Raw genomic sequence first — 17,008 nt, 5'->3', positions numbered from 1 at the left:
AGTCTGTGGCCCTGGTGTCTGGGAAGGTGAACTTGAGGGTTCCCTTGGGCTCAGGGCCACTTACGTGCCAATTTAGATGCAACTCCAGCAAACTTACCATACATCCGAGCCTGATGAACTGAGAGGTCTGTGTTCCACTGGTGTGATCATTGGGCAGCTATTTTTGTGCCTTCCCTAGGATTGGAAGATGTTAATTTCCCACACTGAAACCTTAACAAAATTCGCTCAGAAGCCTTTAAATGATAGCAGCCAGGCTATTAGCCTGCTAAATTCTGAGGTCTCTATGAGGAGGAAAGCTGTCTTACAAAATCAAATGGCCCTTGATATCCTCACAGCATCTCAAGGGGGCACCTATGCCATAATTCAAACTGAACATTGTGTTTACACACCAGACAAATCCTCTAATGTAACACATTTAATGACTCATCTGAAAAATCAAATGGCTGCCTGAGATGATCCATTTCCTAACCTTGGTGATCTTTTGGGAAGATGGTTTGGCTCTGGAAAGTGAAAGTGAAGTCGCTCAGTCGTGTCCGACTCTTTGCGACCCAATGGACTGTAGCCCACCAGGCTTCTCTGACCATGGGATTTTCCAGGCAAGAATATTGGAGCGGGTTGCCATTTCCTTCTCCAGGAGATCTTCCCGACCCAGAGATTGAACCCGGGTCTCCCACATTGTAGGCAGACGCTTTACCATCTGAGCCACCAGGGCTCTGGAAACCCATGGCTTAAATCCCTGCTTGTATCTTTAATAACATTACTAGCTGTATTACTCACAGTTTTGTTGCAGCAAAAATAGAAGTGTAATTTTTCCTGAGAACAAGGAAAGTAAAGAGAACTGTGAACAGACTAGAGAAGAAACAAATGGGCCTGAAAGAGCTAATCACGCCTAGCCTTACTTTAACTGTTACTAACCTGTGGTCTGTATCTCTCAAAACTAACCTGACGGTCTGTAAACGACACCCTGCACCCACTGCCCCTAACTTACACATGAGTTACACCCTGCACCGACCTCCCCCAACTCTGCATGTTGCACCCTGCACTGACCTCCCCTAACTCCAGGCAAATTACATCCTGTACCTGGTGCTTACCTTCCCCATGCTTCTTAGCAGATCAGCCCTGTAGCTTTTTGCATTTTAGAAGGAAGACCACAATACCGTAAACCAGAGACAGACCCACGTACAGGCCTACCTGATACTAGCTCTGACCGGTTTGAAACAGTGCAAGAAGAAGAATGAAGACTCACTGCTTTGCGCTTATCACTTACCCCAGACTGTGAGCCCCACCTGGGTGATCCCCTCAGATTCCCCGTGGTAGGGGCACAGTTCAGGCTCTAGCCTGCTGCGTTCTCCCTTCAGCCAGCTGAGAACTAAAGCCATCTTTCTATTTCCTCCAGACCCTGTCTCCATAATTTTTTATTTGGTGGGCAGAGAAAGCCAAGATTTTGGCCGGAACTATTTTATAAGATTGTTGTCGGGTTTCCCTGGTGGCTCAGTGGTAAAGAATCTGCCTGCCGATGCGGGAGACACGGGTTTGATCCCCGATCTGGGAAGATCTCACGTGCCCCGGAGCAGCTGAGCCCATGCGCCACAGCTATTGAGCCTGTGCTCTTGAGCCCAGGGATCACAACTACTGAGCCCACACGCCCTAGATCCTGTGCTCTGCAACAAGACAAGGCACTGCGATGAGAAGCTCATGCGCCGCAACTAGCAAGCAGCCCCCACTCCACAAGTAGAGAAAAGTGCACACGGCAATGAAGATCCAGCATGCCAAAAATAAATAAAATTATTTAAAAAAACAAAAGATCGTTGTCTCTTGCATTACACGATGTGTAACCAGGCCCCCAGCCAAATTAATAATGGAGCCAAATTAATGATGGCTAAACATCTTGAAGAAATAGATCACATGTATAACAAAGAATAATTGCAACAATGTGATTCTAGATATGGGAAGAAGCAACAAGGGAAGTAGCTCCTGGACCATAATAGGTTAGTAGATAGAGGATCCAGAGAAGATTTAATTATCAGAAAGCGAAAGTGTTAGTCGCTCAGTCACGTCCCACTCTGTGACTCATGGACTGTAGTCCACCAGGCTCCTCTGTCCATGGGATTCTCCAGGCAAGAATACTGGAGTGGGTTGCCATTCCCTTCTCCAAGGGATCTTCCCAACCCAGGGATCAAACCCAGGTCTCTTGCATTGCAGGCGGATTCTTTACCGTCTGAGCCACCAGGGAAGCTGTTTGATTATCTACCAATGAGCCTAATCCAAAAATTAACACCTGGAGTGATGCATCAGTGAGAACTTTTGCCTGATCTAGGATGAGCCTCCCAGCACTGTGGGGGACAAAACTTAGTCATGAGATGTCTCCCAAATATTGATCGAATTCTAGACCAAGAGGAGGAACTGAGAAGTGGAATATTTCCTCCCATATCAGTTAACCACAAATATCACAGTCACCAGCAATTGCAGCCACCAGGTAAGGTGAGCTGGTGAGCCCTGAGGGAACTCAGGAAGGAAGAACACCTGCCATCTAGCAGCCGTCAGACCGCAGCCACTCCCTACAGTGAGCCCCGAGGAAGCTCAGAATGTGAAAAACACAGGAAACTGGCCCCGGATGGCTGAGGTGCATATGAAAGGGGTGATTTCAGTGAGCTCAGACGCTTGCCTCTTCCCATACAAAGAAAAGCACTAAATTCCGTAGATTAGGATATCTGGTTCTCTTTCATTCACAAAAATATGCTTGACATTCAGACTCCCTCCCGGGCTTAAGTCCTAAAAGTTTCCACCAAGTAAAACAGAACCCTCAACTTTTAGGTTGCATGTTATTTTTTGAGTCGACAGGGCTGAAGGATCTTTCTGAAGTCACTGATGAGAGGCACCGAGTTTTAAGTTTCAGCTGCGTTTTGGGCACCTGCTCAGGAGAGGCCCACAGGTGGGCCGTCCCCTCCTTTCCCTGGAGGTTTCTGTTGGCCGCTTCGGTGAGATGTCCCCGGTTAACGGGCGGAAGGAGGGCCCCTCCCCAACTTCATCCACCTTCCCACACTGCTCACTCCGCTGTCTCTTGTCTCCACATCATCCTTTTAGACAAAGTCCTGGAGGAGGGGCAGCGGCGGCTCTGTCCCTCTCCTCTCCAGTCCCATCAGCCCTGGGTTCCCACTCGGTCTCATGAAGCGCCTGTCCAGCGCTTCCAGGCACCGGCCGGCTCCCCCACTCCTGCTCCTTCTGTTAGTAGGTGTCGCCTGCTGAGAGGCGAGCAGGGGCGGGGGTACCTCCCGGCCCCCGGCTTCCACCATCAGTCACTTCCTCCTGCTGCCCTGGTTCACTCTGATTTGTCTGTTCCTCACTCACATGAGGAGGGGAAAAGCAATCAGACTGAGACGGTTTTAGCCCCCAAACCTCCGCTATCTCCAGAATGTTTCCTGTGGGAAGGTTGCGTGTGTGGGCTCAGTCACTTCAGTTGTGCCCAACTCTTTGTGACCCACAGGCTCTAGCCCTCCAGGCTCCTCTATCCAGGAGATTCTCCAGGCATCAATACTGGAGTGGGTTGCCATGCCCTGGATCTTCCCCACCCAGGGATTGAACCTGCATCTCCTATGTCTCCTGCATTAGGCAGGCGGGTTCTTTACCAGTAGCGCCACCTGGGAAGCCCAGAAAGTTTATATATTCATCCAAAACATAAAGGGTTCCCTGGGTCAGATAAGTTGGGGAAGAGTGAACAGAACAAGATTTTAACAGATCTTTTTATTGAAGGACTCTGTGTGTGTCTTTAATATGCAAATTGGCTTTGTAAATCAGTAAGATGAAATAGTCTGCCGTTTCCCAAACATTGTGACCATGGAGCCTTTCTTCTGGAGCCAGGTTCCTTGGAACTCATCCTTGCTTCGTCATGGGTGTCTCTGGACAAACGCAGAGCTTATTTACTTCCCGAGGGTTGTGTTTCCAAGACGTTCCTCTCTCGTGTTTGACGATAACAGGAGTGAGAATTCATTCAGTGATTACCAGCTGCCAGGCACTGTCTGTCCTGAGTGCTTCTCGGACATTTTCAAGTGTAACTTAGGTCTTTCAGATGAGAATGAGGCCAAGTGAGGAAGCAGTTTGCTGAGTCCCAAGCGTGGGTAGCGGTGGAGCTAGAAAGGAACCCTGGGCGGTGCTTCCTGCCTGACCCCCACCGCAGCCCCCTGCCCTCAGCTAGGCCAGGCCACCATCACTGGCTCTCACAATCGTTCTCCCTCAAGCTGGTCACTGCTTTTAGAATAAATACCTGCCTGATTGTTCCAAGGACCTAGAAGAAATACCTGCCCAATTATGCCAAGGACCTAGAAGAAATACCTGCCCGATTGTGCCAAGGACCCTGCCAAGCCCCTCACACGCCTGTCGCGTCCACCCCACGGAACGACATTGGATGTGGACCCCGGTAAACGCTCTGCCTGTCGTGTAGTCACTTACTGGCTCCAACCTTGTACGTGATCGTCTGTCTAAGCCGCAGCCCCCGGGGAGGCGGGGTGGGGGCAGGGGCCGAGTCTGTTGAGCCCATGTTGGCACACGCCATCCGCAGATGGGGACTTGCCAGCCGCTTTCGGAGGAAGGTGATCAGACCCTGGAGGAAGCAGCTGGCCCCACGCCCTCTGGCCGGCTAATCCCCTCCTTCCTGTGCCGTCTCTTCCGGGGGGTGGGGGTGGGGGGTCTGGCTTTGAGGCTTTCCAGAGTCCCCCAGGAGGTCGGCCACAGACCCACCGAGGCGGCAGTCGCTCCATTGTTTAGCCCCTCCCTCTGTGCTTATAAATAGAATCCCAACCATCCCACAGCCCCGGCCGGAGATTCTCCACATTGTTTGTGGCCCTGGATCACCAGCTGCAGAGAGTCTGTGCAGGCGGGGTGGGGGGCAGGCTGGAGCCTTGGGTGCAGCGGGTCGAGCTCATCCTCTTTTCCTCTTTTGGGTAGTTTTCACAGCCACGGCCGCCATCACGAAGGTCCGAGAAGGGAATCCTTACCGTGGCCCGCGGGTCACACATCCGGGCCCGCCCACCCCTGCCGCCCCCTCTTGCTTCACCACCTTCCTCTGCAGGCCCTTCTGCACTTTCTCTTCCTCAAACGGTCGGCGGGCCTCCCTCCCTGCTCAGGGCTTTTCCACACTCATCTCTTCTGCAGGGCCCTCCACTCACCCTGCAGGTCTCAGCTTGAATCCTTCTGCTCCCCCCACCGGCGCCCCCCACCCCACCCCAGGCTGCCTGCCCTGCTCAGATTCATCTGTGTCCCGCCCCACTGCCATTTTGAGGCCCACATCACAGTTACAAGTATTCGTCGAATGGGTGGGTTGTTCGTTTGTCTGGTCTGTTCCATGCCTTCTCCCCCCCGCACCCCCAATTTTCAGCTCAGGACGGGCAGAGGTCGTGTCAGCCTTGTCTGTCCACAGCCCCTGACCGTGCCAGGATGACAGAGTCAGGAACTGTGGGCAGAAGCCACCCAGGATGACTTTCCAGAAGCAAACCGGGGGGCTCCCTCCGAAGCCAGACCCCAGCAGGGGAGGACACGGGGGTGGGGGCAGGGCTGCTGTTGAGGAGCGTGGAGCCAGCTGATCACAGCAGGGCTGCACATCGTCCTTCAGCCCAGGGCCTGGCTCTTGGCTCTCTGCGCAAGCCGGCCGGAGCCCCCCACAGGCATCACTGCAGCGGCTGGCCCAGCGGTCCCCACCCCGCCCGGTGGCCCCCGGGTTCTCAGCATCCCTGCACAGTGCTCGCTCGGGGCTAGCCGTCTGTGGCCCGCAGCAGGTGACGGGGAGGGGGGGCACAGGCCGGACGCAGAGAGGCCTGGGTACAAAGCTGTCCTCCTGAGACTTTCCAACTGGAGCTGGTCGTGTCCTCCGGCCCAAGTTAGAAACAGGCAGAGGCTGCACGCCTCACAGAACAGGTGTGCCCTAGGCCATGCCTGCACATCACTGGGAGTCTCACCCGTGGCTTCCCGGGGAGAGACGAGAGACCCACGAGCTGTGGCAGCCTGGCTCAAGCAGGTGAGCCCCCGTGCCTGCCCCCCGCGTCCCCTACCTGGGCACTGACCTGCCATATTTTCATCTGCTCAGTCCCTAAGGAGGGACAGGCCTCAGGCTGAAAGATACTTGGCTCCTGCTTCTGCCTGACTCATCCTGGCGCAGGAGGGTGCAGGCCTCACACACACACATATGCATGCACATACACCTGTCCAGGCTACACACACACACACACACACACACACCCATCCAGGCTACAGGTTCCTGTGCCTGCAGGTAAGAGCCGCCAGATCCACGACTCACACCCCACCGGCTCCCCTCCAGCCCCACCCCTTGCTAATCTGCCCACCCAGAGCCCTCCAGCTGGCCCGGGGGGTGGTGGGGGGTGCGGGAGGAGCAGGAAGGGCCGCAGTGCCAAGTTTTGATTCACTGGCTGCAGCTGACAGAAGGAGCGACGGAACAGCTTGGCTGTCACCAGCCGGCGTTTTCAGGAGCACTTAGAACTCTCAAGTCCTGGGCTGTTTTGCTTTCAGATTGCTTTCGTGCTCTGCGTTTTAGGGAACAAAGATGTGCCCCAGTGTAGGGAAATGAAACTGCTATAATTGCAAGTTTCTACTTGCAGCGCAGCCCGGACCTCTGCCACCAGCCCTCCTGCCCGGGGCCCATGAGAGCCAACGTCCTCTCTGATCAAGTAGCAGCAGTCGCTCCGAGCTGCACTCAGACCAGCTCCTCGTCTCCCCTTGGGGCTTCGGGCAGCCGACCCGCCCCCTGACCCCTGACTCCTGTCTCCAGCTGCGGCTTTCTTCATCTTGAGTCATTCTGGAAACAGGAATAAACATCATCTCTGAGACATTCAAGCCAAGTGGTCAGTGTCGCAGATGGTGGCACCGGTTGTCACCGTCCACGAGCATGTACTCGCGTGTCCTACTTCCTGGGTGCGTCTGCACGCCAGTCCCTCGTTAGCACGGCGCACCCATCACACTTCCTCCTGATGGGCAGTGGGTCCGACTGCTCCAGCCACGGGCCCTCTTCTCACCAAGTGTGTTGCTGGCTGTGGGATCCGTGTTCTGGGCGGAGGCGGGCCCTTCCATGGCCTTGACATGCAGCAAAGCCGGCCCCGGCGGGACTCAAAGCAGCAGTGTTTGGGGGCTGAAAATGGCCCTGTTCAATTCCACCCTCAATACAGAAGGGAATTCAGACCTAAAAACGGGAAGAAAGTGACTCAATCCAGCAAGTAGAGTTTATTGGTTAAGATCATGTGGACACATGGAATTCTAGGCTAGAATTCCATCCTAGCTGTGTGACTTCAGGCAAGTCACTTAACCTCTCTGAGCTCCAGTTGTATCATCTACTTAAAAAGGGGAAATGATTTTTTTAAAAGGGGAAGAATGACATATTCGTCCAGATTTGCTGAGGATTAAATGAGACGTTATGTGTAAAGCTGGTATTGTTATCCTCACTTATTAGACTGAGCGCAGCAGCCTGAGTTCCCTATACCTGACCTACTTCTCATTTATTGCACATAAGGAGCCTTGCACTCAGTATATGGCAATAATTGAAGAGCTAAAATGAGTCTGTCGCAAGCTCTGAGGCTCTTCTCTGTTAGCTGTTTGTACTCCAAAACAAATGAGCTCGACTGCCCAGAGCTAAATCTTTCTCAGAGCATTACAGCTCAAAAAGATATGCGAGATAGGTCAGCTTGTGCAATAGATGTTCACTGGATAAGAAAAATAACCACAGTCAAACTGTGGTAAACGTTTTATCTTCACGTTTTCAGCCACAGGCCCTGAGAATCAATTATTCAAAGTTGCATCCTGGGAATCTAGCTGTAACGTGGGTCCCAGTGGTCCTGGAAGGTCTTAGTGGTCCATTTCAGATTCTGGCTTCACAGGTGCCTGACGCGCAAAGGTGCAAACCGTGGGTCGTGGCTGTTCACCCACATGAGTCCCTAAGTGCCTCTGGGTGTCCCTGATGCCCTCTCTGCACACGTTTCCCAGTGGAATGTCTCCCACGAAGGTGAGATTTCACTTTTCATTCATCCATGTTAAAGCCAGCTCTCTCAAAGTGCTACTGCTGCTGCTGCTAAGTCGCTTCAGTCATGTCCGACTCTGCGACCCCATAGACAGCAGCCCACCAGGCTCTGCCGTCCCTGGGACTCTCCAGGCAAGCACACTGGAGTGGGTTGCCATTTCCTTCTGCAATGCATGAAAGTGAAAAGTGAAAGTGAAGTCGCTCAGTCGTGTCCGACTCTTCGAGATCCCATGGACTGCAGCCTACCAGGCTCCTCCGTCCATGGGATTTTCCAGGCAAGAGTACTGGAATGGGGTGCCATTGCCTTCTCCGTCTCAAAGTGCACTGGGCCTGAAATCGGAACCTGCGAATACACAGAAATTAAAATTCTGCCCCAAAGAAGCTTCTTAGTCTGATTTTTGTTGTAGAGATCAGCCTTTTCATGATGGTGTCCATCTACTATCTCTTGGATATAAAATCAGAATGTTCCTCGGGCTTCTCTCAAACCCATTTCTCTTTGCAGTGGCTCTTCTTGCCTATACAGGAGTTGTTTAGTCGCTCAGTCGTGTCCGACTATTTTGCAGCCCCATGGCCTGTAGCCCACCAGCCTCCTCTGTCCATGGGATTTCCCAGGCAAGAATCCTGGAGTAGGTTGCCATTTTCTTCTCCAGGGGATCTTCCCGACCCAGGGATCAAACCTACATCTCCTGCATTGGCAAGCGGATTCTTTACCGCTAAGCCACCAGGGAAGCCCTATAAAGGAGTACTTTGTGCCAAAGCTATTGGATTCAGGAGTTTGGAATGAGAAAAGACCCCAGCTCTGCTCATAATTTAATGTCGATCAGGGCACAAGAGCAACTTGCCTGAGCAGATAGAGCTCTTCTTTCCAAAAGTCAATTGAATTTCCAACTGGATTCTTAATCAAAGCTGTTTATTTTGTCTTACAGCTAAACTTCTGTCAAGAACAAATAGAACCGTCAGAGTACACTCAGCTTAGCTACCTGATAACGGGAAACAGGACCATGGGGGCCTATGTGATGGCGACCCGTTGCTATTTGTAAGTTTATTAATGCTGTCCGATAGTGACTCCTGTTTATTTCCTGGCACTAACACCTGATTGGATTGGTAGGAGAGGGCAGAGGGCTAGAGGGGAAGACAAAACCACTCATCTTTAAAGTAAAACTCTTTCAACCTGTATCTTGGTCACTGATGCCAGAGCTATGGACTAAGTTCCCAAACCTCTGGGCAACATCCTCTAGAAGGGTCTGTGGATCTAAAAATGGAAGTTTTTCTTCAACACAGAATTCCTTAGATTTCCTTCACATGCAAGGAAAATGACTTAGTTAGAAAAGGTTACCCATATGAGGTATTCCCAGCTGAAAGCATGGGGAAAGTCTACAGAGAACCCTAGGTCCCTGTTGAGATGTGCAGCTCTCATGCAACTTCCCACTGCATCAAAGCCTGTCAAGAGAGCGGGGAGTCTTGAAGTCTGGGGGAGGGCCAGATTTTCTTCAGTGAGCATCAGCATTGCCTTGAATTGGTCATGGCTTTTAGTTGTTACTTACGAATGAATTCATAAATTTGAGGATCACTGTTGTCCTTTTGGATGGGTCACTGTATTCCTATGAAATTGCTGCCATAATGCCTTTTGCAAAAAAATTAGTCGATCCCTCTGATTCTTGGTTGTTTCAGAGTTCTTTTCCTCTACAAATTGTAGAAATGCATGACACTGGCCCACGGATTCTTTTTTATTTCCAAGGAAGCTGACCTCGTCTGTTTCCAGGAAGATGGATTAGTAGCTACCAGATTTACCTTCTTTCTAAAACAACTAAAAATCCAGTCAGTTTTCAAGACAGTTGATGGCAAACAGCAAGTGACAGTGACCCCTGAGGTTCAAGGAACAAATGAGGTGAGTCCTACAACCGCCCCAGCCTGCCCGGGGAACATTAACGGATCACAGCACCAGAAAGGAGCCTCCAGGTGGGGCCCAGTAGTCTTTCTGCGTTCGTAAGGCGAAGTGTCAGAGAGGACAGAGGTGCACAGCGAGAATTCTGGGCTCTGCCAAGGGTCTCTCTCTGGTACTAAGTACTGATCCGCACATCCATGTGAGGAAATCCCATGTCTGGAGAAAAAGCAACATGAAAGGTTTAGAGACAAAGTCCTCAGGACTCCAGGCCATAAACTAGTGCTGGTTCCTATCAACCAAAGTGGAAAACCTCATTATTCACTTAGCATTAGATAATAAACTCAGAAGGGTCTTACCTCAGTAGTAGGGGGAAATTAATCCTAACAAAATGCCACTCTTATCTAATAAAGCTTAGAAGCAAGACCCAGATAAATAAGATCACTTCCAGATCCCAGAACTAAGCTCAGGAAACTCACAGAAATACAAAATACCCAGTACGCAATGAAATAAATTTCACAATGTCCAGCATCCAATCAAAAATTACCAAGTATGCAAAAAAGAGAAATGTGAGCTGTGGTGAGGAGAAAAATCAATTGAAACTAATCCAGAAGTGACCCAGGTGATATAATTAGTGGTCAAGAATTTTTCAATCATTATTAAAACTGTATATGTTTAAGAAGCTTAAAAAAAAAAAAGACAACATGTTAAATAGGGGTATGGAAAAGACCCAAATCAAAGTAGAGGTGAAAATTATAATGTCTGAAATGAGAATATCCTGGATGGGATGAATACAGTATTATACACTTTGGAGGAAGATTAGTGAACTTGAAGACACAGCAATTGGAACACTCAAAATGAACCATGCAAAGGAGCCTGAGAAAAAATTGAAATTGAGCATCAATAAACTGAAGAACAAGCCCAGGCACCTTAATGTATGTGTCATGAAACTCCCTGAAAAGAGAGGAGAGGTGGGGGAAATATGAACGGCGTTAGAAATGTTAACTATATGAGTAAATATAAAAATTGGGGGGGAGGTGTTTTTCAAGGCTCTTATACTATTGTAGAGCTCATCAACTACAGGTTAAAGATGTAGTAAACCTCACAGGACTGGGGGAAACAGAGACTCCTGGGGGCACAACAAAGAGTTATGGCTCATAAACCAACAAAAGGGATAAAACGGAAACATTCAACGAATCTAAAAGAAGGCAGAAAAGAGGGAGGAAAGTCACAACAAGAACACCAGAAACCCATTTGGATCTGGAGTTCTCTTTATGAGAAAGTTCTGAATGATAATGTCATTTATGGGAAATAATGTCCCATAATGTCTTTATGGGAAATAAAGAAAAATCCAGGTCCAAATGACTTGCCTAGTGAGCACCAGCAAATATTTAAGGAAAAATAATGCCAATTGTATACCAACTCTTCCCCAAAAAATCGAAGAGAGTGGAATACATCCAATTTGTTCTATGAGGCTAACATTACTCAGATAACAAAATCCAAAAAAGATATATAATATAAAGGAAAACTATAAATATCACTCATCAATATAGATGTAAGAATTTTTAACAAAAGTTTAGGCATCAACTCCAATTATTTATATATATATATATATATTTATATATATGATAATGATCGAGTGGGATTTATTCTAGCAACTAATTGTTGATTTAACATTTGAAAACCAATTAATACAATTATATTAACAGAGTAAAAAATAAAAGACATATGATCATCTCAATAGATACAGAAAATGCATTTGATAAAATCCACTGTTCAATTCTGACAAAAATTTTCAATGAAGTAGAAATAAAAAAGAATCTCTTTGACTTGATAAAAGGCCTCTAGAAAAAAAGCCTACTGTTAACATCATACTTAATGGTGAAAGAATGCTTTCACATCAGATTCAGAACAAAGCAAGAATTCCATTCTTACCTCCTCTGTTCTATGTTGTACAGGAAGTTCTAGCCAATGCACTGAGGCAAGAAAAAGAAACAAAAGGATCCAGATTAGAAAGGAAGAAGTTAAGCAGAAGTTTGCAGATAACATGATTATCTATAGAAAATTCTATGAAATCTATAGAACTACTAAAACTAGTAAGTAACTTTAGCAAGGTTGCAGGACATAAGGTCAATGTAAAAAGCCAATTGTATTTCCACATACTAGCAATCAATAATCAAAAATTGAAATTTAAAAAGCAAATACCACTTACAATAGCATCAACTGTATAAATGACTTAGGTATAAATCTGACAAGATTTATAATACAAGACCTATACACTGAAAACTATAAAATATCGCTGTGTAAATTTAAATAAAAAGAAAGATATATATGCATGAATCAGAAGACTCTATATTAAGGGATGTCAGTTCTCTCCAAACTGATTTACAGATTCAGTGCAATCCCATGAAAGTCACAATAGGCTCTCTTTTTTTCCTTAACAACTCTTTGCACATTATATTTTTCTTTCTTTTTTGCTCTATGCGCAAGGTTGAATATAAGTGGTAAAAGTGGACATCTTTGTCTTGTTTCTTCTGCCCTCCAAGCAGCCACAGTGATGTGTCCTGTGGCTGAGCCTTGGCAGTGGAGAGGTGGGGTGAGGTGGGTGAAATGAGCACTAAGGGGTTTTCTGTGGCACCCGGTTTTCTGGATTCTCAGGCTGAATTTTCAGGACCCCTGTCCAGCTAACAAGGAAGCAGTGCTTCTTCCTAGGGTGTCTGTCTCCCTCAGAGCCCCCCAGGGAAGAAGATGGGTTGTGGGCAGGATTCAGGCCTTTTTGGTTTCCCTGACCATCAAACCCATCGATTCTGCCAACACTGCACCATTTTTCACATCTGTCATTCCTATAAGATCATTAGCTTCGTTTCGAGGTGGGGGTAGGGGTTGGATTCTCCTCCTCCATCACCATCAGAGAGTGGAGGAATGTGTCCACGTGGCAGAATTACCATGATGTAATTCTGTGTCACGTGTGTCAGAGCCATGTGTCAAGAGGACAGCTGCAGAATGTGGACGGCCCTAGAGATTGTCATACTGAGTGAAATAAGCAGAGAGAGAAGGAGAAATATTGTATGATATCCCTTATATGTGGGATCTTAAAGAGATGATACAAATGAACTTATTTACAGAACAGAAAGCGACTCACAGACTTTTAGAACTTAAGGTTACCAGGGGTGGGGGGGTGGGGGGAGAAGGATGGGGGAAGGGATGGTTAGGGAGTTTGGGATGGACATGTACACACTGCTGTATTTAAAATGGATAACCAGCAAGGACCTACTGCGTAGCACAGGGAACTCTGCTCAATGTTATGTGGCGGCCCGGATGGGAGGAGAGTTTGGGAGAGAATGGATACATGTGTATGTAAGGCTAAGTCCCTTCGCTGTTCACCTGAAACTACCCCAACATTGTCAATGGGTTATATCCCGATACAAAATAAATAAAACATATATGAAAGAAAAATGAAAAAATAAAATGGATAACCACCAAGGACCTACTGTATACACAGGGAACTCCGCTCACTGTTATGTGGCAGCCTGGATGGGAGGGGAGCTCGGGGGGAAGTGGAGACGCGTGTGCGTATGGCTGAGTCCCTTTGCTGTTCACCCGCAACTATCACAACTTGCTAATTAACAGCCTTTTTAAATTTGTGAATAAGTACAGGACAGAGGAGCCTGGTGGACTACAGTCCATGGGGTCCCAGAGTCAGACACAACCTAGTGACTAAACCAGCACCACAGCCTTGTCAAATCGTCTGTACCCCGATACAAAATTAAAAGTTTAAGAAAAACAAAGAGGACAGCTTCAGAAGCCAGGTCAGCCTCCCCTCACTTACCTTTGCTGGAAATGTCAGGCTGTTTACAGGGAAATCCCTTGGCCTTGCAGGTAACAACATCCTAAGGGCTGCCTTAGTCCCTCAACCCACCTCACCGGCTGCCAGGCTTAATCTCTGAGGCCCCGCCGTGCAGAGCTCCTCACTGATCAGAGATACCAGAAGTCCCAAAGGGAACTCCTTTTCCACTGCTGACAGCCAGATCTACAGCCAAAACCGAGCAATGGCTGAAAATCAGGGCAGATGCCCCGGCCACTGACCCACGACGAGGCCATCAGGTGACCAAGTGGGAACACCCTGGCCACAGCCTCTAGGTCCCATCCTGTCCCTGCCACCTCTTGTGATGGGCTGTGTCCAGATTAGAAGAACTAGGGATGCCCAGGTTTCACCTGTGAACACCCGCCCCGAGGATGTAACAAAAGTGAAAGTGAACAGCGCTCAGTCGTGGCCGACTCTTTGCAACCCCAGGGACTATACAGTCCATGGAATTCTCCAGACCAGAATACTGGAGTGGGTAGCCTTTCCCTTCTCCAAGGGATCTTCCCAACCCAAGGATCGAGCCCAGGTTTCCTTCATTGCAGGCAGATTCTTTACCAGCTGAGCCACAAGAGAAGCCCAAGACTACTGGAGTGGGTAGCCTTTCCCTTCTCCAAGGGATCTTCCCAACCCAAGGATCGAGCCGAGGTTTCCTTCATTGCAGGCAGATTCTTTACCAGCTGAGCCACAAGAGAAGCCCAAGACTACTGGAGTGGGTAGCCTAGCCCTTCTCCAGGGGATCTTCCCAACCCAGGAATCAAACCAGGGTCTCCTGCATTGCGGGCGGATTCTTTACCAACTGAGCTATCAGAGAAACCCTGGATGTAATAAAGGACCATCTCAAAGGTCACTCTGAAGTCCAGGGTCACTATGGCACTTCAGAAAGTGCTTCCTTATACTCTCACCTTTTATGTGCATCGAAATAACTTCATTTCATGAAGAGCCTTTTATAGGTGAGTTTTTCAGATGAGAAACATTTCTCTCTTTAAGTCCTCGGGATCTTTTTATTTTCACCAGTTGGAGGCAACTCTTTCAAAGTGGACCACACAGGGACTTCCCTGCATAGCTCTAGATCTGCCCCCAGGTTGATGACTCACTGCGGGCAGCAGGAATTGGGGCTGTGATCTTGGGACACGTCCGCCTAGTCAGGGCCCAGCGAGGGATGGTCAGACCGAAACCCTCAAAAAGGAAGGAAATGTGGACACCCGCTCCCGTGTGGATGAACCTTGAAGACAGGATGCTACGTGTGATAATAAGGCAGACACGAAAAGACAAATAATGTATGATTCCACTCGTCTGGGGTCCCTAGACTAGTCAGATGCATAGAGACAGAAGGAAGGGTGATTTCCAGGGGGTGCTGGGGAGAGGAGACTGAGGAGTTGTCACTGAATGAATACAGAGTTTCTGTTGTGTAAGATGAGAGTTGTGGAGACAGAGGGCAGTGAGGGTTGTGCAACAATGCAGGTGATGTGCGATGTGAATGGCACAGAACTGGATGCCCGAAAAATGGGTAAGGCGGAACACCGTACATGTGTGCGTTCAGCCCCTTCATCCGTGTCCACTTCCTTGCGACGTCACGGACTGTAGCCCACCAGGCTCCTCTGTCCATGGGATGATCTCAGCAAGAACACCGGGGCGGCTTGCCACTTCCTCCTCCAGGTCGGTCTTCCCGACCCAAATATCGAATCCGTGTTTTCTGCGTCTCCTTTGGCAGGCCGAGTCTTTACCACTGAGCCACCTGGGAAGACCCACGTTGTACATGTATGTTACCACAATTAATAATAGCAATCAATAACATACCACCGGCCTTCTCAGCTAAGGATGCTGGCAGTGCTTGGGGAGGATAACCATAAGCCAAGGTGAAGGCAGTGTTCTACTCCAGGACCGCGTGCATCTGAGCTCAGGACCGTGGTGAACGTTCGCTGGGCCTTCAGCGCCGGGGGAGCACAGGGTAAATAAAGCCCACAGAGTCGGGGTGCTAGACTTTGTGCAGTTTTTTCCTTTTTTTATTGCTGATTTAATTTCATTAAACTGCTAATTGGTCATAGTTGTCTCTTATGATCCTTTGTATTCCCGGGGTGTCAGTTGTAACTTCTCTCTTTCTCTTTCTGATTTTACTGATTTGGGCCTCTCTCTTTTATTCTTGATGAGTCTGGCTAAAGATCTATCAGTTTTGTTTAGCTTTTCAAAGAACCAGCTCTTTTAAGTTTATTGATTTTTGTAATTTTTGGTCTTATGTCTGCTCCCAATCCTTATGATTTCTTTCCTTCTCACATTGAGCTTTGTTTGTTTTCTAATTCCTTCAGATGTAAAGTTTGGTTGTTTATTTGAGATTTTTCTTGTTTCCTGAGGTATGGCAATAAAATTCCCTCTTCCCTCTAGAACTGCTTTTACTGCATCCCCTAAATTTTGAATAATTGCGCTTTCATTTGTCCTTGGGTAATTTTGGTTTCTTCTTTGATTTCTTCAGTGATCCATTGGTTGTTTAATAGTACATTATTTAGACAACACATGTTTTTGTTTTGTTTGCAGCTTATTTCTTAGAGTTGATTTCTAGTCTCCTAGCATTATGGTTGGAAAAGATGCTTAATAAGGTTTTTTTGTATATCTATTATAGATTTTTGCTTTGTAGTTACCATGAGAAGTGTGTATGTGTGTGTGTGTGTGTATGTACATATATATGATTTATTTCTATTAATAATCACATGTATAATGATTTTAACTTGCTGATCTCTAATTGTAAATGCATTTTAACTCTGCATTTTAGTCTTCTCCCCCCATGATTACTGTTTTTGATATCATATTTTGTAACTCTCTGTTTTGTGTATCCCTTAACTACTTACTGCAGTTATAAACGATGTTAATACTTTTGTCTTTTAGCCTTCCTGCTAGCCTTATACACGGTTGGTTTGCTACCTTTACTGTGTATCTGCCTTTACCAAGGAAGTTTTCCCTCCGTAATTTTCAGGAAATGTTTCTAGCTGTGTCCTTTTCTTTTTCATTTCTTGGAATGAACGAGAAGTCCCTTTAACATGTTTTGTAAAGCTGCTTTGGTGATGCTGAACTCTTTTGGCTTTTGTTGTTATTTAGTCTCTAGGTCATGTCTCTCTTCCGAACCCCTGGACTGTAGCCCACCAGGCTCCTCTGTCCATGGGGTGTACCAGGCAAGAATACTGCAGAGGATCGCCATTTCCTTCTCCAGGGGATCTTCCCGACCCAGGGGTCAAACCTGAGTCTCCTGCATTGACAG

General features: G+C 47.9%; 1 long non-coding RNA gene across 2 annotated transcripts; it reads left to right on the top strand.

Annotated features, from left to right (window-relative positions):
• The first annotated feature begins 4,180 nt into the window (after positions 1–4,180).
• On the top strand, positions 4,181–15,801 carry LOC145546793 (uncharacterized). Of its 2 annotated transcripts, none has more exons than XR_014083276.1 (4): positions 4,181–4,414; positions 8,941–9,050; positions 9,753–9,902; positions 15,473–15,801. It is a non-coding gene; the product is annotated as an uncharacterized LOC145546793 (long non-coding RNA). The 2 variants fall into 2 exon arrangements; XR_014083275.1 differs by having other exon boundaries at positions 4,181–4,459.
• Positions 15,802–17,008: the final 1,207 nt, after the last annotated feature.

This window comes from Giraffa tippelskirchi, chromosome 4 (assembly GCF_054371585.1).
Source record: "Giraffa tippelskirchi isolate mGirTip1 chromosome 4, T2T-mGirTip1v1.2.pri, whole genome shotgun sequence".
NCBI classification, from domain to species: Eukaryota; Metazoa; Chordata; class Mammalia; order Artiodactyla; family Giraffidae; genus Giraffa; species Giraffa tippelskirchi.
Note: the sequence above shows the minus strand (reverse complement) of the source record. Positions and strands in the feature narration are given on the sequence as shown.